This window comes from Moschus berezovskii, chromosome 23 (assembly GCF_049115385.1).
Source record: "Moschus berezovskii isolate FMDL1 chromosome 23, NW_MosBer_1.0, whole genome shotgun sequence".
Taxonomy (NCBI): domain Eukaryota; kingdom Metazoa; phylum Chordata; class Mammalia; order Artiodactyla; family Moschidae; genus Moschus; species Moschus berezovskii.
In genome coordinates, this window is record NC_142482.1 from 48,363,035 (window position 1) to 48,387,949 (window position 24,915).

Consider the following 24,915-nt stretch of genomic DNA (forward strand, 5'->3'; position numbering starts at 1 on the left):
AAAGCGTGTGACTGCAGCATGAGACACATTCACTTAAAGATACTCTCCAGTGATCTCTGAGAACACAACTGCACCACAAACAACTCATGAGGTCAAACGCAGAACTCATATAAGGTCGATGACGCAGACATCACCACGGATGACAGACAGCAGGCACCCTGGTGAAGAGGACTATTGTACACCAGGGGTAAAAATCATCAAGGAGGTGGAAATGTGTCACAGAGGCAGAACGGGTGGGCAAGAGTTCAAAAGAGGAGTGTTTGCCTGATTGAATAATGGGGACAGAACAATAGATTTAAAGTGTCAGCGAAAAGCAAAATCTATGCTCACCTCTTCCCTGCCTTATGAATCAGAGGGAATTTGCCTAGAAATCACAAGTGCAATTTAAATGCTTGACTTAATTTCCTGTAGATTCCCATTTGACTCTGCAATAAATCAGAACTGAAGAACCACATCTGCATGGCATTTTACCCTCTGCACAGCACTTTCAAGTACATTATCTCATCTGAGCTCCAACAGCTCAGGTAAGTATTTATGATCCCCAGGTTGTGGATGAGGAAACAGGGATAGAAAGATGTCATGACTTGAAGACTGGCGTCCTAAGCTGGAAGCCAGGAGGCAGGGCCAGGATGGATGTGTGTGTGTCTCTAACAGGTGAACTGAAGCACTTCTCATCTGAACTATCGCTTTTCCTTTTGAGGGAAATGGTGATGTCGCCTTAATGCCCATGTAGGGAGATTATTTCATGATACTTAAAACAGCTAAGATTTGCACACTGAATCACAGATTATAGTCATCTACTTTTCTCCAAAGAAAGTAAATTTAGCACTTTGAATGTTATAAATTATCTCTAACTGTTCCTCATAAAAAAGAGCTATGAAGTAGAGAGAGGAGATGAGAAAGCAACAACGTGGGGGCTGGATAAGAGAGGAACAATAGGAAACCTGAGCGCCCCTCAGCCTCCCCGCCCTTCCACACAGTTTCCTACAGGGCGATGAGGGGCACTGAACAAAGGGGGCACTAGGGAAGGGGGTGGTGGCCATGAAGTGGTATCAGAGCCCAACTGAGCGGGCGGGGGTTGGGAGGTGGGGAGTGTCAGAACACAAGGAGGAGGATGAGAGTGACTGGCATGGGGTATCAGTGGCCAAGAAATGAAGAAGGTAGGGACAGTCTAAAGGAGTGTGCCCTGACACCAAGTGGCAGAGTCTGAGCAAAGCAGTAACACCCACTAAGGCAGACAGCCCAGTCCAGGGTCTCAGGGCCCAGGAAGAACAAGACGGCATCCTGGGTTGGGGGGTGGGAGGCAGCCCAGCGGGGTGTCAGAGCTAGAGCATAGTAAGAGGGGCACGTGCACAGAAGGCAGCCTGGTCTGTGGTACCCAAGCCCATGGGAGGTGAAGAGGGTGCCACGTGAGGCAGAAGCCTGCTGTCAGAGCATCAACAGCGTGAGGTGACTATGCACACAGGAGGACAGCCTTGTGAGCTGTTAGGAGGGCGTGCTCACAGGGCACCAGGCTACGAGAGGGCTGAGGAGGCCACCCCTGTAGGATGCAGCAAGGTGCAGAGTACAGGAGTTTGAGAGAGGCGAAGTTTTAAGAAGAAATTTACATAGCTCAAAGAACCTTCTCACAAAATACATTATTAACTATAACAGGAAAAAAATAGCCCTACATCACCTTAATCAACTGATCAAAGTTAACGTCATCTGTCATCGATAATGAGACAAACCCAAGTCAGGCGTCACCTGACCGTATAAACTAAGAGGATCGATTCTAAAGACAGTCCTTCCAAAGATGCCTAACGTGAGCCTCCCCACGAGCAACATCAGACAAACGCAAACCACAGAATGATCATTCAAATAACTGCCTGTACTCAAAAACGACAAAAATAAAAGGGCAAGGAAAGAGAAATCGGGCCAGATTAAGACAGTCTTAAGGAGATGTGACACCTCAACACAAAATGTGATTCCACTTTTCCCAGCACCACTTACTGAAAAGGCCAACTTTTCTGTGTTATGTTCTTGCCTCTTTTGTCAAAGGTAAGGTGCCCATAGGTGTGTGGGTTTATCTCGGGACTTTCTATCTTGTCCTATTGATCTATATTTCTGTTTCTGTGCCAGTACCATACTGTCTTGGTTACTGTAGCTTTGTAGTACAGTCTGAAGTCAGTAAGGTTGATGCCTCCAGCTCCATTATTCTTAAGATTGCTTTGGCTATTTGGGATCTTTTATGTTTCCATACTAATTGTGAAATTGTTTGTTCTAATTCTGTGGAAAATGTCATTAGTAACTTGATAGGGATTGCACTAAATCTGCAGATTGCTTTGGGTAGTATAGTTTCTTCCAACCCAGCAGCATGCAGTATCTCTCCATCTGTTTATGTCTTTGGTTTCTTTCATCAGTGTTTTCTGTAAACAGGTCTTTTGTCTCCTTACATTTATTCCCAGGTATTTTATTCTTCTTTTTGCAATGGTAAATGGGATTATTTCCTTAATTTCTCTGTCTGATTTTTCACTGTTAGTATATAGGAATACCACTGGACAGCTACATGTAAAAAAACAAAACTAGAATGCTTCCTAACAACATACACAAACTCAAAATGGATTAAAGGCCTAAATGTAAGGCTATAAACTATAAAACTCTTTTAGGAAAACATAGGCAAACACTCTGACATAAATCACAGCAATATCCTCTTTGACCCACCTCTGAAGAATAGTGGAAACAAAAATAAATAATTGGGACCTAATTAAACTTAAAAGCTTTTGCAGAGCAAATGAAACTATAAACAAGATGAAAAGACAACCTTCAGAATGGGAGAAAATGATTCAAATGAAACTGACAAAGGATTAATATCCAAAATATAAAAGCAGCTCATGGAGCTCAATAACAAGAGGGAAAAAAAAAAATCAAAAAGTGGGCAGAAGACTTACACAGATATTTCTCCAAAGAAGATATACAGATGGCCAACAAACACATGAAAACATGCTCAGTATTGCTCATTATTCAGTTCAGTTCAGTTCAGTCGCTCAGTCGTGTCCGACTCTCCGCGACCCCATGAATCACAGCACGCCAGGCCTCCCTGTCCATCACCAACTCCCGGAGTACACTCAAACTCATGTCCACAGAGTCGGTGATGCCATCCAGCCATCTCATTCTCCGTCGTCCCCTTCTCCTCCCACCCCCAACCTTTCCCAGCATTATTAGAGAAACGCAAATCAAAACTATAATGAGATACCACCTCATACTGCTCAGAACGGCCATCATCAAAAACTCTACAAATAATATAGGCTGGAAAGGGTGTAGAGAAAAGGGAACTCCCTTGTGCTGTTGGTGGGGATGTAAATTGATAGAACCACTAAGGAGAACAGTATGGCAATTCCTTAAAACACTAGGACTAAAACTACTGTATGACCCAGCAGTCCCACTACTGGGCATATGCTGTGAGAAAATCCTAATTGAAAAAGACACATGTACCCCAATGTTCACACAAGTACTGTTTACAACAGCTAGGACAAGGAAGCAATCCAGATGTCCACAGACAGATGAGTGGACAAAGAAGCCGTGATACATATATACAACAGAATATAACTCAGCCATAAAAAGGAATGAATGACAGTTCCAATGCAGTGAATAAACCTAAAGCCTGTTACAGAGAGTGCAGTCAGTCAGAAACACAAAAACAAATATATTAACATGTATATGTGGAATCTAGAAAAACGGTACTGATGAACCTAACTGCAGAGACACAGACAGAGAACAGACTTGGACAGAGTTGGGGAAGGAGAGGGTGGCATGAAGAGAGAGAGCAGCATGGAAACATCTACCTCGCTATACGTAAAACAGCCAATGAGAAGTTGCTGTGTGACACACAGGGAGTTCAACGCGGTGCTCTGTGACAACCTAGAGGGTGGGATGGGGTGGGGCGGGGAGGTTCAAGAGGGAGGGGATATACGCATACTCAGGATCGATTCACACTGTTGCATGGCAGAAGCCGACACAATATTGTAAAGCAATTATCCTCCACTTAATAATAGATCTTTTAAAATAAAACAAACAAGCAAACAAAATTCCAAAGCAGATTCTCCTGATATAAAGGACATTATGGGGATAACCTGTGTGAGGGCCAAGGAGGAGGTGGTGGTGAGGCCTAAGAGCCAATTCCCTATTTATGATGGCGGTGTTTTGGCTTTTGTTGGACAATAACTTTACAGGAAACAGACACTAAGATTTGGGGGTGACAAGACATCAAGTGAACAGCTTACTATCAAATGGCTTAGAAAAAGAAAAGGATTTTCTATAGTGCTCCCACAACTTTTCTACAAACATAATTTTTTATTTTTAAAATGAAGTAACTAGAGAAAACAGGCTGTTCCACAACAGAAGAACACAAGACTGCCACACAAAAAAATTGCAAGAGAATGAAAGGCACTAAAAAACATGGAACATGACTATCCAAATAAAGCATTTTTTTCTCTGACAGGAAAATAAGCATCATTTTTATGGGAACAATGTCTGGCAGGACTAACGAATATACTGGCAAAGTATGTTTTTTGTAAATCTCTCTATTAAGGGAATATCCATTTTAAAAGTAAAGAGAAAAATATTCACATGTAATTATATTCATAAATCTTTCCGTAAATATGGAGAAATAAGTGAAGTTGATTCAGAGCCAGATACTTATGACTTTGGTGTGTTAAGTACCATACGTATTAGGTAAGAGACTTTATCATTCTGCTATTCATGCACTAACATATTTCCAAGTAAAAAATAATTCAGTTTCCCTCACAACATTTTTAAGTATCTATAACTCATCCACACCCTTTCCTGATAAAAACACTCAGAAAACTAGAAAGAGAAAGTATTTTCCTCAAATAGATAATGAATATCTACCAAAACTCCTACAGCTTACATCACTTAATGGTGAAAGACAGTTCTTTCCCCCTAAGATCAAAAATCCAGGCAACTGCCCCATCTCACTTCTCAAATACAACAAAGCACAACAAGGTGGTCCAGATAGTACAATGAAGGAAAAAAAGGTGAAATGCAAACAAACCAGAAAGAAAGCCTTCTCTTTTTGCAGATAATACGATTATCAATATAGAATATCCCAAGAAATTTACAAAAGAAACTGCTAATAATCAAGTTCTGTAAAGTCGCAGAATATAAAATCAACAATCAAAAAGCAAGTGCACATATATATTCTAGCAACTAGCAAGTGAAAAAAAAAAAATCAACAAAAAGAATAACACTTATAAATGCTTCAACAAAAATGAAATAGGTATAAATCTAAGAAAAGAAAAATATGTACCAGGTCTGTATGCTGAAAATTACAAAATTTTGTTGAAATAAATTAAAATAGACCAAATCATTGGAGAGACTTACCATGTTCATGGATTAGAAGACTCAACATAGTAAAGATGTCAGTACTCCTCAAATTGATCTATAAGCTTAATGCAATTTTCCATCAAACCCCAGTAAGATTTTTGGTAGAAATAGATAAACTTACTCCAAAATTAAAATGAAAAAAGAAAGTCCCTAAAATAGCGCAAACAATTCTGCAAAGGCAGAGGAGAGTGGGAGGAGTCAGTCTTCCTGATAGCTACAGGAAACAAGACCTTTATGACTGAGGAGATCCTCCCAGGAAACATAAAATGGGGCAGCAGAGAGATTAATTCAGGAAGTTAAATTCACTGCCAGAACAGAAGCCTTTGATATTCATATCCTCCAGAGTATGCTGTTTGAGGACCAGTGAGTTTCTAAGTCCCCACTTTCCTAAGTGGGAGGATTTGTTATCTGTTTCTTAATCCACTGTGGTGTACTAGGACGCAGATTTCCTCTTTTAGCATTAGGTCAGCAGAAGACAACAGGCTACAACCAGAGTCGACGGAGTAAACTATGTATCAAGCAGACATCCTGGTCTATGGGGCAGATGTTTGTCATCTCCCCAGAGCGGTGGTGGCTGCAGTCAAAAGAAGGCTGCATTCTGATTTGGGCTAGCCAAAGTAATATACTTTGCAAATACTATGGATGAAGCACAAGCTGGAGTCAAGACTGCTGGGAGAAATATCAATAATCTCAGATACACAGATGACACCACCCTTACGGCAGAAAGCGAAGAAGAGCTAAATAGCCTCTTGAAAGAGGAGAGCAAAAAGATTGGTTTAAAACTCAACATTCAGAAAACTAAGATCATGGTATCTGGTCCTATCACTTCATGGCAAATAGATGGGGACACAGTGGAAACAGTGGCAGACTTTATTTTTTGGGGCTCCAAAATCACTGAAGATGGTGACTGCAGCCATGAACTTAAAAGACACTTACTCCTTGGAAGAAAAGCTATGACCAACCTAGACAGCATATTAAAAAGCAGAGACATTACTTTGCCAACAAAGGTCCATCTAGTCAAAGCTATGGTTTTTCCAGTAGTCATGTACGGATGTGAGAGCTGGACTATAAAGAAAGCTAAGCACTGAAGAATTCATGCTTTTGAATTGTGGTGTTGGAGAAGACTCTTGAGAATCCCTTGGACTGCAAGGAGATTAGTCCTGAATATTCATTGGAAGGACTGATGCTGAAGCTGAAACTCCAGTACTTTGGCCACCTGATGCGAAGAACTGACTCACTGGAAAAGACCCTGATGCTGGGAAAGACTGAAGGCAGGAGGAGAAGGGGACAACACAGGATGAGATGGTTGGATGGTATCACCGATTCAATGGGCATGAGTTTGAGCAAGCTCCGGAAGTTGGTGATGGACAGGGAAGCCTGGCACGCTGCAGTCCATGGGGTCACAAAGAGTCGGACATGACTGAGCGACTGAAGTGAACTGATGATTAATAAGGGGCTTCATGGTGGCTCAGTGGTAAAGAATCTGCCTGCCAATACAGGAGATGTGGGTTCAATTCCTGAGTTGGGAAGATCCCCTGGAGAAGGAAATGACAACCCACGCCAGTATTCTTGCCAGGTAAATCCCATGGACAGAGGAGCCTGGAGAGCTACAGTCCAAAGAATCACGGAAGAGTCAGACGTGGCTTAGGGACTAAGCAAAGACAACAGTTAACAAACTCAATACTTACTTCCAAACTTTCTCCCTTCCTCTCTCTTTACCAAAGCTTGGGAAAGCTTTTTCAGCCTTCCTTTCAGTTAGGAAAGACTACTTGAAACAGTTTTGGCCATAACAGGGCAAAGTCAGCTGTGCTACAAGGTTTCCAAGACAGCTTCTGGTTTCCTGGTGAAATGAAGAGAGATGTCTCACAAAGGCTTTTGGCTTCCTGACAGATACTTCTGTCAATCCATACCCTTTTCTTGGCACCCCACACAGAAAGGTGGTACCTAGACAAAGGCGGTACAACCATCTTGCAACCATGAAGGAAAGGCCAAGAAAATTACAGAACAGACCTGACATTGTTGAGCAGCTCAGCCAATGTCAGCAAGATACCTGCCTCCAAACTTCTTCTCATGTAAAAAAAATAAATCCTCATTAGTTTAAGCCACTGCTGATCAGGTGTTTTGTTATATACAATATAAAGCATCCCTACCTAGAAATAAGGTATGTTATCTAGTAATAGATTCTTTTAAAATATGAATAATGATTTACTACTGCATATCACACATAATAACATCTTTCTAAAGCCTTCTGGAGCACTTTTATAAAGGATATTAATTTGACAGTATGTGTTATAATATACACTCTCCACATATATTCACTTGGCCTCTCTGGGATCTCATTTCCTTTCTTTCATTCAACAGGTATCCTGAGGAGCCTACTATGTGTTAAGCACTCTACCAGGTGCTGGGAAAACAAAGTGATCAAGATATTGTCAAAGCTTGTTTACATTCTAGAATGTTTACATTATAGCTGGAAACCAGCTTACATTCTAGCAGGAAGCCGTTTGTAAAATGAGACACACGGAAAATGGTATCTCCCAAAAGCCACAGTTATAAAGCAATGAAGCTAGATTCAGCATATAATACAGGCATCAGGAAAAAAAAATAAAGGGAGGGGGATTCTGAAAGAGACTACTCCAACTCAGTGAGTCTAGGAGGGGGGAAGAAAGGTAGTAACTATGAAGTTAGAAGTTAAATAATTACAAAATAAAAGAAACAGGAGAAAAAAAAGCACTCATTTCACATTCTCAACCCCACTCTGCACAAAGCAAATACAGTAAAAAAAACAGATCCTAAATCAGACTATAACAGTTGGGTAATAGGAAACGTGATTAAGGTAGGTCTGGGAGACAGTGCTATGGCTTTAAGCCTAAACCAAAAAAAAAAATGCAGGATTTGTCAAATGAGGGTAGTCTCTCCCAATTTCGATTTTATAAAATCTCACAATATTTTTAACTTACCAGTCAACATTTTCTTCTATGATATTTTATAGTCTTCACTACAGTCAAATCTGTTTGTTCTGTTCTACCCAGAAGCAATTCATTGACTGTTAAATGCCTTACTTCTGCTTAATCTCACAGGGCAAATAGATCTAAATATTACAAATCACTTAAGAGACTTAAAATACACACAGTGCATTTAAGTCAAATGTGTCTAAACGCTTATTAAAATGTACCTTACAGCAATATATTGACGTCTTACACACTACCTATATAACTTGACTCATTAGAAACCACCAATTTTCAGCAATTTGTCATGAGTCACAAAGACAGTAAAAACTTTTCATTAATTGAGTGAAATTCACACACTTCTCTGGTGAGAAACTGTGGGAAACATTCTAGACTAATACAGACACCCTGGAATTCTTATCTAACTAACCAACGCAGAAAAAGTAAAATGAATGCATATTGACTACACACTAACTTAATTAACCAATAAAATTTTCTCTAACAGCCATTCTTATATTTGATAGATAAGAGAACTTATGTAAATACAAGTTTTACAATATATTTAAAAGAAGTTTGCCCAAGTGGAATAGAATATGGAACTATTTCTAAATTATAGTTATTAAAACATATACCAATCATATCTATGACTTTATTCTTACAAAAAGCTTTAAAAGAAATAAAATAATTTTTTCTAGGAATTAACTGTCCATAATATCTTTATCCAAAATGCGTCAGTGTTTTATGTCACTGCAACCACAGCAAAGACAAATATTGTCTTTTTGAATTAAGTGTGCTAAGTATTCTGGGAAATCATGATACTACTCAGAAAACAGATGAAGAAGGTGAGAATATTTTTAAAAACCATAATCGTAGGATCTATGGTAAAAGCATATAAGCATTAGAGATAGAATTTTGTTTCAATGAAATCACTGTTACAAAGAAACTTTCTATTCTACAGCCTACTCTAATACCAGTTGTTGGTGTGAATAAAACAATTAAAAACAAACAAAAACTGGCTTCCATCAACTCTGCAAAAATATGATACTACACAGCATTTTAAACATAGAAGTTTATGTACATATTTTAGTACTAAGTCATCTTATAATTTGAAATACTTTTCAGATTTTCATGTCTCTTTTTTCCCCCTACTATTCCCTTTGTTTGTGGAAATGGATGCTTTTAAATTAGGTCTGGCCCTCGGTTCTCATCTGAAATGATAGCCCAGTTTCATGTGAGTTCGGGGAGCTTAGGGTGGTGGTGAGTTGTTGAGACAGAATAAAGATGGAAAGAAGTAGGGATCCAAGTATATCAAAGGCAGGACTTTCATATTTTATATACAAGACACCCTATTATCTGCCGAGCATCTGGACACCCTATTACCTGCCTAGCCTACTCCTGAGTCAGAGGATAACAATAAGCATCTTCAAAATCAGACAAAATACTGTGAGTTTTTCCTAAAGAGTCCTCTTCACCGACCGAAGACAAGGGACCGTCTCCATGGGTCTCATCTCGTAACTATACTACTCCATTCCTAAACCAAGAGCTGACCGGCCCCCTCACCCCAGCAGTCACCCCGAAGCACCAAATGCTTTCTCATAAACTTTGAAAGCAACCCCCTTGAATTAGGTAGTACACTGTCCCCAACTTCATAGCATCTAGTTTCAAGAAAAGAATTCCACAGTAAGCTGCAAATAAAAGGTTCTCCAATCTCCCAAAGAAAGCACATGAATAAACCAATATGCCTTTTTAAAATGAGATGTAAAAAATATAACAAATCATAACTATTACTTATTCAGCACATTCTTGTGCCAGATTCTCAGAGTTCTACATGCATAAATTCATTCAATCCTTACAACAGTTCCACAAGACAGGAACATGCTTGTTTCCACTTTACAGATGAGGAACCTGGGTGTAAGTAACTTGGCCAAGGTTACACATTGCCAAATGATAAAACAAGGATTTGAACTGAGCAATCTGGCTCCAAACTCTCAACTTTAATCACCACTTATACACTCCTGCTGTCAAATGTATTTAAAAGCACTTCAAAATATATCAGGAATAAACCAAGGATCTATTACATAGCACTATTTTTCGTTATGTCAGGCACTATGACTTAAAATCAGCAAAATATCCCTATTAATTACTAACTTCCATCTTGATTTACATTGTAAAATCACATACAGTAAGCATCTTGCACTTGATTAAAAAATTTCTGAATCAGTATACCTCTCTTTCTGTAAATTACAATAATAAGACTTCATTTTAACAAGATCTGAACACAACATAGCAATTTCCCTTCCTGTGAAGTTTGGGAAAGTATATTGTAAAGGATCCCATTTTAAAACCTTTAATACAGTAAATAAGTGTTACAAAGTAAGTGAATTGGCAGGCTGTTATAATACTGTATCATCTCCCCACTGTCCACAGTCCAAATGGATCACTACATACACTTATTAGCTTTCCTGGCTTAAAAAGTTAGCTTATATTCTGATTATCTTCAGATCTTTCAAAACTTATTCCACTAAAGTCAGGGTATGTATTTCACTGGAATGTTAAAACTCTTTTGTTACTAAAAAATGAATGGGATTTCAGCAACAACAAAACTTGTCTACAACTATTTGAAAAGAAGTTAGCTTTGCTCTGGAAATATACAGATTGATTTATATTTCACTGCTCACCAACAAAACAACTTTAATACACATTTTTCTTCACCAAAAAGCCATATAAAAACAATACAATTAATCCCCACAAAGATGCTTAGAAACAAAAACATTTTATTGAAAAAGCCTGGCAAATCCAAGTCTCCTTTCTGTTTCAGATTAATACAAAAAATCAATTGGTCATTTCTAACGAAAATGACAGCTGATTAAGTTCTTTAAAAATTGAGAGTTGTACTAGATAACAGATAAGATTAATAATTAGATGACACAATAGTACTGAAATGAAAATAGTAATATTTGAGGGAGCAGTAAACCAGAGTAGGAAGGCTTTCAAGAAAAAATGTGCTGGTCAAAGGAAAAGATGGCAGATTAACACAGAATCACTGAACCTGTCTTTTTCAAACCCCAGTGAACTAAACAGAAAAAATAAAATTAACAAAGAAAGAAGAAAAAATACCACCGGCATTCTAATCTGAGAAGGGACCAAACTTAATCTACAAAATTTTTTTAAATGTCATCTGGAAGCAGAATAAACATATAAAACTGAAAACAAAATATTTTAATCATCATCTCAGCGTTATCCTTCACTCTTTTGCCCCCATTATCCATTCAAAATCAGAAATACTATGAAGGAATTCCCTGATGGTCCAGTTGTTATAAGACTCCACACTTTCACTCCAAGGGGTGTGGATTCGACCCCCTAGTCAAGAAATTAAGATCTCTCATGCCTCATGGCCAAAAAATAAATAAATAAATGTAGAAATAAATATTATGAGGATGAAAGGGGAATGGATAAAATTTTCAAATATCTCACTGATAAGAACTTAATTTTTATTTAAAATACAATTTCAAACATATGAGTAAGAGCTTAGGAAATATAGTTATCCATAAACACTGGGGAAGGAGGAGGCAGCAACGTGAGTATAAAAAAGCTATACAGTCCACAGAAGAATGAAAATGACACAGGAATGGAGAACTCCTTACAGGAAACAACTGGGAGTGAACAATGAATCCACCTAATATAGCTAAACAAACAAAGCTAAATAACAGAAGAGGGTATCTATTATGGGACAGGATAAAATTGCCATAAATTTGAAAAAAAAACAAAAACAATTTTAAGAGATTGTGCTATAACCTTTCCAAGTCAGCTGAATACACACAGAAGTTAAGGGGATATTTAAAAGCTTAAGAATTTGGAGAGTTTATTTTAATTCAATCAAATGATTAGATAGTAAAAATCAATGATATAAATGAAAAAGTGCCTTCTCAGATCATTACTGGGAGTTGTAGGGCTCTGGAAAATCTAACTAGTCAAATATCTATGAGACTCACTAGACAGTAACAGATTTTAACAAGGCGTATAAAACACAGTGAAACTAAAGAAAATCAAGGAATGGTAAAATTCTTTAAAAAAAAAAAAAAGGGAAGAATTCCTAGTCAAACTGGATATAAGAAATATGCAAATGCTAACTAAATTCCAAACTCATTTTATATCACAGTAAGATATTTGGTGAATCACAGTGAATATCAGGGCTATTTGATTAAAATGGCTTATCGTTTCCAAAAGTTTTATAGTGTGAGACATGTTTTAAGTTTCTGAAGCTACCTTTGGAAGTAAATCTGAGGATATAATTGAATTATTACGAACAAGCTCTATGAAGTTAGTTCAGTTTTAAGATTACACTGAAAGGAAACATACTAGCCATGATCTCTGACAAATGTAAGTTAAACTGAAATTTACAGTTATGTAAAACATTTGTACCCATCTGGCCTCGTGGACATATACTTTCTCATATGTAACTGACACACCTGAAACTGAGCACTAATGTTAGTGACAGAATTCTAGAATCAAATGGGACACACAATCTGAAGCCCTGATTCTCAAGTACGATTTCTAGCCTTCTATACAGTGTCAGAAATAGATTAAGATGTAGCTTAACTGCTTATGTATCTCTCCCTTGCTCTCATGCATACATTTGGCTATATTTAACTGCCATTTACAATTTTATTATTCACATACCCTACACACAGACTGGTCATCATGCAACCCACTAGTGAAATCATTTGAACACCTCTACACTAATAAAAACATCTCAATACCCATGGTACACAGATCCAGGCTCTTAAAAAAAAAAAAAAAAAAACAGTGCAGGAAGAGAACTTTATGATGATTCAACGCTAAACAACCAAAGGGCTAATATGACATCACCCTCTGAAGCAACGGATGACTAATAAAAGCAGAGACACCAAACATTAGCCTCAAATGTTTTTTCTCTTGAATTTGAAATTAAAAAGTCAAATATTTAACTTACCTTTTAAAATATGTGTATTTTTAGAGTTGCAGGCAAAAGTTATATAAGGGTCAAATAACATATCTGGGACTGCTTTAAAATTCCTCAGTGGAAACAAATAATGAAAGAAAGATAAATCTTAATTGCTGAACCTGTTGATAGGTGTAGAGGGCTCATTCAACTATCCCCTCGACTTGTGTGGATGTTTGCACTTTCACAATAAACAAACAACTCCTAGATATGGAAGAAAAATACAAATGCATATACAAAATTAGTGTATGCTAAAGGTAGCATTCCAAATTAAAGAAGAAAAGATAAATGACTCAGTTAATAGTGTCAGGAGAACTGGTTAGTCACCTGGGAAGACGGCGAGGGTTGGACCCACATGTCACACATAAATCAAAATGAACTCCAGGCAGCTCAAAGATTTAAATGTAGGAAAATGAAACCATCAAAGTCACAGCAGAAGCGATGAGAGAATTACCATCATCTTGGTATAAAAGAAAACACTGATAAGGTCAACTGTATAAAAAAACAATTACTTTCTTCATGGCAAAAGCAACCATAAACAACAAGTACCATAAAGAGGGGACAATCTGGAAATCACATCTCAAAGGAACACTTTCCCAAACAGTGATGGCCTACCAATTAGCAAGCATCACCCAAAGGAAAAAGGAAAAAGGGATATGGACAGGTCACAAGAGGTAAAAATAGCTCTTGTGAGAAATGCAAATTAAAAGACATTTAAATACCATATTTCATTCATCACATTAGCGAAAAAAGCAATTTGGCAGCAACCAAAATTATAAATGCATACACTGTTTGACCCAGTAATTACACTTCCAGATATTTATTCAACAGATATACGTGCAAAATAACACACAAACACAAGGATGTGCGTATCCCTGCAGAGCTGTTGGTAACAGACAACAGAAGCGGTGTGAAGATCTAGAATAAACAGCCCAGCTTCAAAAAAAAAAAAAGGATTCTACCAGGTCAGGAAGCAACAGTAAGAACTGTACATGGAACAACAGACTGGTTCCAAATAGGAAAAGGTGTACGTCAAGGTTGTATATTGTCACCTTGCTTATTTAACTTATATGCAGAGTACATCATGAGTAACGCTGGGCTGGAAGAAGCACAAGCTGGAATCAAGATTGCCGGGAGAAATATCAATAACCTCAGATATGCAGATGACACTACCCTTATGGCAGAAAGTGAAGAGGAACTCAAAAGCCTCTTGATGAAAGTGAAAGAGGAGAGTGAAAAGGTTGGCTTGAAGCTCAACATTCAGAAAACAAAGATCATGGCATCTGGTCCCATCACTTCATGGTAAATAGAAGGAAAAACAGTGGAAACAGTGTCAGACTTTATTTTTTTGGGCTCCAAAATCACTGCAGATGCTGATTGCAGCCAGGAAATTAAAAGACGCTTGCTCCTTGGAAGGAAAGTTATGACCAACCTTGATAGTATATTAAAAAGCAGAGACATTACTTTGCCAACCAAGGTCCATCTAGTCAAGGCAATGGTTTTTCCCGTGGTCATGTATGGATGTGAGAGTTGGACTGTGAAGAAAGCTGATCGCCGAAGAATTGATGCTTTTGAACTGTGGTGCTGGAGAAGACTCTTGAGAGTCCCTTGTACCGCAAGGAGATTCAACCAGTCCATTCTAAAGGAGATCAATCCTGGATGTTCATTGGAGGGACTGATGCTAAAGCTGAAACTGCAATACTTTGGCCACCTCATGTGACGAGTTGACTCACTGGAAAAGACTCTGGTGCTGGGAAAGGTTGGGGGCGGGAGGAGAAGGGGACGACCGAGAATGAGATGGCTGGATGGCATCACCGACTCTGTGGACATGAGTTTGAGTGTACTCCGGGAGTTGGTGATGGACAGGGAGGCCTGGCGTGCTGTGATTCATGGGGTCGTGGAGAGTCGGACACAACTGAGCGACTGAACTGAACTGAACACCTATACAGTAGAATACAATACCAGTTCAATCACTAAATCCTACTGTTAAATAAAAAGGGTGCAAAACCATGTGCATTATATGCCAGCTTTTAGGCAAAAGGAAGCAAAAATCATGTATGTTTATACATGTGAGTGTGACTATGTATGCACATTTATCATTATAATTCCAAGTCCTTCTTTATAAACACCAGAGTCTTGGTTACATACACTAATGTAAAACTGAAAGATGTAACTGGGGAAACACTGGAAACAGTGGCTGACTTTATTTTTCTGGGCTCCAAAATCACTGCAGATGGTGACTGCAGCCATGAAATTAAAAGACGCTTGCTCCTTGGAAGGAAAGTTATGACCAACCTAGATAGCATATTGAAAAGCAGAGACATTACTTTGCCAACCAAGGTCCATCTCGTCAAGGCTTATGGTTTTTCCAGTAGTCATGTATGGATATGATAGTTGGACCATAAAGAAAGCCAAGCACCAAAGAATTGATGCTTTTGAACTACGGTATTGGAGAAGACTCTTGAGAGTCCCTTGGAATGCAAGGAGATCCAACAAGTCCATTCTAAAGGAGATCAGTTGTGGGTGTTCATTGGAAGGACTGATGTTGAAGCTGAAACTCCAATACTTTGGCCAACTCATGCGAAGAGCTGACTCATTTGAAAAGACTCTGATGCTGGGAAAGATTGAAGGCAGGAGAAAGGGACGACAGAGGATGACATGGTTGAATGGCATCACTGACTCGATGGACATGGGTTTGGGTGGACTCCAGGAGTTGGTGATGGACAGGGAGGCCTGGCGTGCTGTGGTTCATGGGGTTGCAAAGAGTCGGACATGACTGAGCGACTGAACTGAACGGAAAGACATAACAAATGCTTTGGTCCTGAGTCACAAAACATCTTCCCTACTCAAAATATGTTGATAAAAATGTTATGATGCCTGACAATGATACTATCACTTAAAAATAATCTCTGAATTGTTCTCAATCAGACTATTAGAATTCCTCCTACATCCACAGAAGTAGCAGGCACAACCAACTGCTCATTATAATTACTAGTCTACCATCAAGGCACAATGTCTGGTTTGCCTGCCATCTTTCTCTACATTAAAGAAGTAAGATGATGAAATGGTCACAATTAGAAGAAAATTATTCTGGGGTGGGTAGATCGGCACTGACACACTTTCTCAGGCTAGGAAAGAGGCAGCAAAAGCAAAAGATGGTTAAGTAGTTAAGAGAAAGTAACCTACAGCAGAGGACTGAGAGAAAATTCCAGAGAGGCATGAAAGATGAGCCCAAAAGTCACTGTTGATAAAGAGGTGGTCATCCTAGCACACAAAACTAAGACTGTATATGTATATATAAATTTGAGAATATATTAACAATCTGCATGAAAATGTGGAATATGGAAAACTTATTTCTTTAGATAGAGTTAATGCACATATGAATTTTTAAATATGCACTAAAGTTAACTGCTACCATGTATTTTTTAGTGTACCACTGTAAAGGAAATTCCAGAAAGTACAGCAAAAAGACAAACAGAAAATGAGTTAAAAGGCAAAGAAGTTCAGTCCACGACAAATATAAGACTGGCAGAAAAAGACAAAGGAAATAAAGGTATGGAAATAAAGAATAAAATTGAAAACTTCCTAGAGATAAGACATTGGAACCTTCTGACTGATAATAGAGTGCTAAGTATGGTAACGGAAAGATCATCCACACCTGGAAATACCCTTTTGCTATTTCAGACTGAGGCTTTCTGAAGATAAAGTCCTAAATGTTTTCTAAAAAGGAAAGATAAGAAAAGATACCTACAGAGAGAAAGCGAGATTGTCACCAGATTTCTGATCTATTAGACTGAACACTAAAAGGAAAGAATGCCTCAAAGATCCGAGGGAAAATCATTTTTGGTCTAGAAAACTATGTCCATTCCAACAAGTATGAATCATGTATGGTCAAGGAGGCGCAGACAGTGTACTACCGCAGACCTCTTCAGACACAATGACTCAGGACAGATTCTAAAGCAAAGGTGAATCCTATCTCCCTGCTGCTGCTGCTGCTGCTAAGTCACTTCAGTCGTGTCCGACTCTGTGTGACCCCATAGATGGAAGCCCACCAGGCTCCCCCGTCCCTGGGATTCTCCAGGCAAGAACACTGGAGTGGGTTGCCATTTCCTTCTCCAATGTGTGAAAGGGAAAAGTGAAAATGAAGTCACTCAGTCATGTCCAACCCTTAGCGACCCCATGGACTACAGCCTACCAGGCTCCTCCATCCATGGAATTTTCTAGGCAATAGTACTGGAGTGGCTTGCCATTGCCTTCTCCGATCCTATCTCCCTACCTTTTATATTTTGTTAATTTTTGGTTTTATCACCTGGATAAGATTTACTCATGGAAGGGAGAAAGGGGGAAAGCAGGGGGAGAGAGAGGGAAGGAAAACCCTAACCTGAAATTGGCTATTGGTCCTTTAGAGAGTTTGGGCAGGAAAGGCGAGTCAAGAGAACACCAGACAAAAGCACAGCCGTAAGTAATTTCAAAGTCAAAACTATTAAAAAATAATAAACTGTTCCAAGAGCCCAGCTGCAGAGACCGAAAGAGTGACAGCACGCACATTCACTACCCAACAACACAACCATGGAGGGCTGTAGGAACCCCAACAACGTATATACTCCCACCCCCCAACAAGGCCTCTAATTGTGCTGTTGCCCCATACAGGCAATGCAAAACTTTATTTCACAACAGAGTCAAAGCCATGAAAAGGAGCAAGTTATAAATGTCTAATAATTTTCTTAAGATTTATTTTACTGTACAAACTTGTCCTAAATCCAAGTCTATAAAAATCATTCTTGTAAAAGTTTCTGCCTCATTGCGTGAACACCTTTTTGAACCCTCAGCATGTTAGCTGCGATCGCAAACCACAAACACCTGTAGTTCGAGAGTATTAAAAACAAAGCATATCATGCAAATCTTCTAAAATAACTTAATCAAGTGTTATTTACTTTTATAACACATTACCCTTTTGCTGAGGGTAAATAAAGATGCTAGATCATGTTCTTTCCTGATCTGGTTTCCCAAGGTGGCACTAGCACCAATTGTTTTGACTAAACCCATTGTAAAGTACTTGACTGCAGGCAACTTCATACATACTCTCATTTACGCCATGCTTACAAACTAAATAAATAATTGGCTTCCTCTCTACTGGTATCAGTCATCGTTTTAACAGATGGTGCCATTAAATGAGGAAGGTATGGTACTGAATACAACTAATGACTAACCATATGCCAGCAACAAAATAGTGTTCTTGTCAAGGATATAAAAATGAATTTTATTTACTTTTTGGTTTTGGCTAGAGTAAAACATAGTACAATGCAGTTATAAAAACTGATACCAATTTGGAACCAGGAACCTAAAAAGTACTGAAAAGATCTTCAATTTCTTAAATTTTTCAATTCCTCAAATATCGAGTATATGGGCTTCCAGGGTGGTGCAGAGGTAAAGAATCCGCCTGCCAATGCATGAGATGCAAGACACATTGGTTCAATCCCTGGATCGAGAAGATCCCTGGAGCAGAAAATAGCAACCCACTCCAGTATTCTTGCCTGGAAAACTCCACAGATAGACGAGCCTGGTGGGCTACAGTCCTATGAGGTTGCAAAGAGTCAGACATGACAGAGCATACACACACATACAGAGTATACCAAAGAAAACAAAAGCACATAAAGTGCCAATTTCACTGTCACAATCACACAATAAGAATTATTTTTATTAGTTCAAGAATCTTCTCAACTTTGGCCACAGGCTTTATACACTACCAAAAGCAGTAATATCTTTTATGTGATGAGCACTAAACTGCTTTCCTCAGTAAACTTCCATCTGTCCACATGGTGATATCACAGAATCTACTACTCATATGTTATTTTAGGAACTACAGAACATACTCAGACTTAAAATAATACGAGGTATCTAAGTACACCACTGTTTAACATTCTTAATAATGCAACAGGCTTTAACAAAAGAATACATGCTGGCATTGAATGTGTTCAACTCTATTCTTATACTGCCTTTAAGAAAAAGGTACAGCCACCACCCCCAGTCATAACAACTCTGCTTTTATAGTATTATTCAATTGTGCTTTAGGATCAGATGATTTCATTTGAGAACTGGACTCTGAATCTTCCTGAGATACTAAAATTATGAATCCAAGTGCTATCTGATACAAAAACTTACTTTAACCCTTGGATCATTTATAAGAATGCATGATTAGCTAGTTTAAAAAATGCATTAAAAAAATATGTAACTATTTTATTTAGAAACATATATAGCCATTTCAACACAGTGACTGTGGGCATTTCAACAAAATGTATGTTAAGCCAGAACAGGGAAAACAGAAAACTTGGGTTTTAGACTGGCTACTCAGTCAATACTTCCCTTTTTCTGTTAATTTGGTGACCAGAAGAACTGAGATAACCTAAGAACTACTTTCAGTCCTTCAGTTTTTGCTCTTTACCCATGGAAAGAAATCTTTATCTATCACCTTCGGAAGGAAGGTATAAACACACAACCCACATACGTGATGAAGTCTAAAGAATACTTGTCTATGACTCAAAACCCCAGCACAGTCCTTGCTCACTAACCAGCAGTGACCTTAAATAAACTACCTAAAACCCTTATAATCCTCAAAAATTTCCGTTTTAAAAATGAGATTAACACCAAATACCTCACAGGATTTGTCAAGAAAAGAAAAATAAGATGAAATAATTTATGTAAAGCACCTGGCATGAAATGAAAAAGTTAGTTGTTCAGTCGTGTCCAACTCTTGGTGACTCCATGGACTATAGCCCACCAGGCCCCTCTGTACATGGAATTCTCCAGGCAAGAGTACTGGAGTGGGTACCCATTCCCTTCTGCAGGGAAACCACCTGATATAGAGTAAGGCAAAAAGAAGTTAAAGAAATAAAAACCTCACTTCATAAAGACTCAAACCAACAACCAGAATAGCCTTCAAAACTGCAGTGGGAGCCACAAGGTTTTGCCATTTTCTCCCTTAATTGAGATCAATTCTATGAAAAGTTGCAAAGTTTGCTCTTTGATCTCCTATTTCTTACCCAGCTTTTCTGCAGCATGTCTGGATCAACTCCTTCAGCCTGATAAATTCTCCAACATACGCAAAGCCAATCTCAAATCAATAAACAACAAACCCAGAAACATATACTGAAGACAAGACCTTAGGAACACTGGGCATTAAAAGTTTCTCTTTTGAGTCTTCATTTTCATCCCACATTTATTTACAAATGATTCTTTGGTGCTCTGATAAACTCTCCTCTCAACTTCTCTATCACCTTGAAATTCTACACATTCAGCTGCTCTACAAACACAAACCTACAGAGGCAATCAGGTCAATCTTATCTGCCTTCTCTCTTCTCTGTGTTCTATTGACAGAATTTATGAAGAAAAACTCTGGAGACACACAAATCTTCAATAAAAATACATCTCACCATGATTGAGAAGTGGATATAAATGGGTAAAAACAGGTTCCCATGATGCAGAAAGGTTTTCTTTTGACTTCTGAAATAATCAATGTTTTGTTGTGTTTAATCTTAGCCTATTAAATGTTACATGGATATGTGGCCTCAAACACTACACTAAAAGCTCCCACCTGAAACAACCAAAAAAAGCCACGCAAAATATATAAAACAACAGTTTAAGATACTGAACTGGAAAAGACTCTGATGCTGGGAAAGGTTGGGGGCGGGAGGAGAAGGGGACGACGGAGAATGAGATGGCTGGATGGCATCACTGACTCTGTGGACATGAGTTTGAGTGTACTCCGGGAGTTGGTGATGGACAGGGAGGCCTGGCGTGCTGTGATTCATGGGGTCGCGGAGAGTCGGACACGACTGAGCGACTGAACTGAACTGAACTGAACTGAACTGAAGATACTGAACATCACACTGTGAAGGACAATGAGCCCTGCGAGATGGGATACAAAGGAGGTGGACTCTCCACTGCCCCCGCTTACTGCCTTCATAGTTTCCAGTCTGAGATGTATTTGACCAAGACAATCTAGAGGAATCTAAATTGAGAAGAGTTAAGGGTCTGGGAAGGATTGGGGGCGGGAGGAGAAGGGGACGACAGAGGATGAGATGGCTGGATGGCATCACCAACTCGATGGACATGAGTTTGAATGAACTCTGGGAGTTGGTGATGGACAGGGAGGCCTGGCGTGCTGTGATTCGTGGGATCGCAAAGAGTCGGTCGCGAATGAACTGAACTGAACTGAACTGAAGGGTCTGGGGAAACCAAGGTTTCCTACGGTTTGCAGGACAGAGTACCAGAAACGAGAACTCAGAGATCTGTAGAAAAGAGTCTTCAAATATTCAGCTGAGCATTAATCAGTGCAAACATGTGAGGAAACAAGCCAAAGCCAGAAAAAGAACGACCTCAAAAGAATGGAGGTGACAGTGCCCAAAGCTCACTTGGGGTTGAGAATAATGCCTGTTCTCTCCAGCCAGATGGAAAAACCTTATGATTCATGGGACACTGTGTAGAGTACACAGAAAGGTCTTGCCTCGGTAGCAGCCCTTGATCAAGCATGGCTCTGGTCATGCTCCAGAGCACCAAACTGCTTCCAAGTAACTTAGCTGGATCCCAGAACAAAGCTTAAGAATATTTACAGGAATACAAAAATACCACATCCAACAAGGTAATGTCTGCATTGTCTAGCATCTAATCAAAAATTACAAGCCATGCAAAAATGAAGGAAAATAAAATCTCATAATGAGAAAAATCAGTAAATCAAAACTGACCCAGAATTAACACAGACATTAGAACTGGCCAACAAAAACATTAAAAAGTTATTAGAACTATACTATATATGTTCAAGAAATTAAGCATAGACCTGAAAGACTAAAAAAGAAACAAAAACAAATTGAATCTCTAGAGATTAAACTATCTCAGCTGCTCTGGGTTCTTCATCTGGCAGAGTGAACCCAAACCTTCATTTTTAAAAGACGAGTCATTAATCACTGTCCTTTTTTTGACTGATACAGTTTTCCAGTGACCTTTATGACTATGAATAAAAATACTAAGTGGAATGCCCCAAAACCCTTTGGGTTCCAGATTCTGTCTACTTGACTCCATAAAATAACAGTAACCCAAATTCCCCTTAGTAAGCAACATCAATCACTCCAGTGAATAAGTTAGCCTTATTTTTCACCACATGTTGGTTCAATGGCACAACGTCTCTAAAATAGTCAAATGGTATCTTCATCTTCCAATTCAGCAGATCCACTATCATTCCCCCTAGTGGAAACATTCTGCCTTGGAGACTAAGATCTCCAAAACCGCAGAACTTGGTATTCCCAAGACAGGTAGCAAAAGTTCTACAAGTGGATTATTAGGTAAAACAGTGAGAAACGCCACTCTCACTTCAATCCTTAACTCCCAAAGCCATGAATTCTAACTGTGGAAGAGAGAGAACCATATAATTCAAAGTCTAGACTGCATCCTATAATGCAAAACTCCATCCTTTCATGGTATTGAAAGGATGCTACTGTAATGGAGTATTCAGTAAGCCACTCCACCTTTCAGTTAGGTAAGCCACTTTCAGGTAACAGGGTATGTGGCAAGACCAGTTAATTTCAAGGACAGGAGCCTATCTAACACCTTGGCTGCTGTGAAATGAATGCCCTGACCAGAAGCAACATAATACAGACTGCCATGGTGTTGTTGTCTAGCTGCTAAGTTGTGCTCAACTCTTTGCAACCCAATGGACTATAGGCCACCAGGCTCCTTTGTCCATGGGACTTCCCAGGCAAGAATACTGGAGTGGGTTGCCATTTCCCTCCTCCAGGGGATCTTTCCAACCCAGGGATTGAACCTGCATCTCCTGCGTTGGCAGGCAGATTCTTCACAGATAAGCCACCAGGGAAGCCCACAGGATGCCACGACAGTGGATGAAATATTCTGTGAACCCAGATGGTGCTGTTGGCAGAAGCATTAGGGGTGAGAATGCAAATTCATATGCAGAGTATGTGACTATTCCAGTGAAGATTTAAACCTCTGTTCACTCCATGATAGAAGAGGTCCAATATAATCAGCTACTGGCAGGCAGATGACTGACTCCCTTAGCAAATGGAGTCCTGTCAGGGACTCAACGTTGAACCTGCTGCTGGCAGATCAGAGACTCAGCAATACGTAAGTCTGGTCAGTCTTGTTAAGACAAAGTCCACACTGTTGAACCATGAGCATCCCTCCAGCCCTGCCAACATAGTCACTTTTCCATAGGCCAACTAAGCAAGAACCAGGGAAGCTGGAGGAAGAAGCTAACTGACATCCACAGAGTACATCGTTCTGTCTAATCCATTTGTAGTAATGACCTTTGGTAGGTGCTCACAAGGGAAACAATCTTCACAGCCCAAATATTCAGAGTGGTCCATCCATACACCTCTTCCCTAGACTTCCTTGTCACCAGTCTTCAGACTGTGTTCCTTCTACACAAAACATCTGCAACTGCCCATTAATCAATCTAGGTCTTTCTCTCTGGTCATCTCACACTCCAAGCATAGCAGGCAACAAAATATACTGCTCAAAGCTGGCCCGCTGTAGGGCTTCTCCTTCACCATTGTCATGCGTGGTTAGTCTTCAGTAGGGTTTTAGTGCTCTAGTGTCTGTGCTTTTAAGTGATAACCAACATATCATGCAGACTCATCTATAAACCAGGCTCAAGTTGTTTTCTTCTTTGCTCAGCTGACCATAAGGAACTCTGAAGAGGCCAGAGACACGGATTGAAAAAGAAGCAATGCAACAAAAGTTGGCACTGAAGGCATTGGATGCCCCCCTACTCATACAACCGACTTACACATTCCACACCTGCCCAAATTTGATCTCATATACCATTCCCACCTGATAACAGATTGCTGCTGTTCACTCCCAATCTCTGGCCAAATGGGTTAGACAACACCCAATGCTCAGGGAGCTCAGGTCACGTGGTCACCTGGTATCTCATGATTGCATATTCAATATCCAGTAAGGCCCAATATAGGCCAGCAGCTATTTCTCAAAAGAATCATTATCTGCAGAAGAGGCCATAGATTTGCCTCTAAATCCTTGGCGTCTGCACTGTGATTCTTATTGGTGTTTGCCAGAGGCAAATAATCACAAGAAAAAGGAAAAAGTAGGAGGGGGAGAAAATCATAGAATACAACTTTTGCTCCCAAAAGGGAACAAGTGAATGTTGCTCCCTAAATCTCTCCCCTTGAGATTTCATCAGTATGCCAGGACTATAGTCCCAAGCAAGAAAGGAGACCCAGAGAAAAGATGATTACTGAGTTTTTCTTTCTTGCCTTGAGAAACTGGATGTGACCTTTTTTCTTCAGATCAGAGAAGAAAACAATGAATGTGACAAAAAGGAAATAGTGGCCAAGAAGAGGAAGAATAAAGTGTCTCACTGGTCTAAATCCAGCCCAGGTGACTGATATCTCAGGTAATGAGAGAACAAGCAGGTGAGGCTGCTGAATCCATCACTAATCTCTGAAGTTTTGGAGAAATAAGGAAACATGGGAAGACAAAAAGGTAGGTAAATATTCCAATTTTCAAAAATCAAGTACATTGGGCAACTTGTCCATTTGCCATTAATCCTCAGAGGACTGTAAATAAACCATTTTAAAG

The 24,915-nt window shown here is 39.3% G+C and overlaps 1 protein-coding gene across 6 annotated transcripts in view; it reads right to left on the reverse strand.

Moving 5' to 3' along the window:
- CDKAL1 (CDKAL1 threonylcarbamoyladenosine tRNA methylthiotransferase) overlaps nt 1-24,915 on the reverse strand; it is a 599,197-nt gene that overhangs the window by 521,580 nt on the left and 52,702 nt on the right. The gene's annotated exons all lie outside the window — the stretch shown is intronic.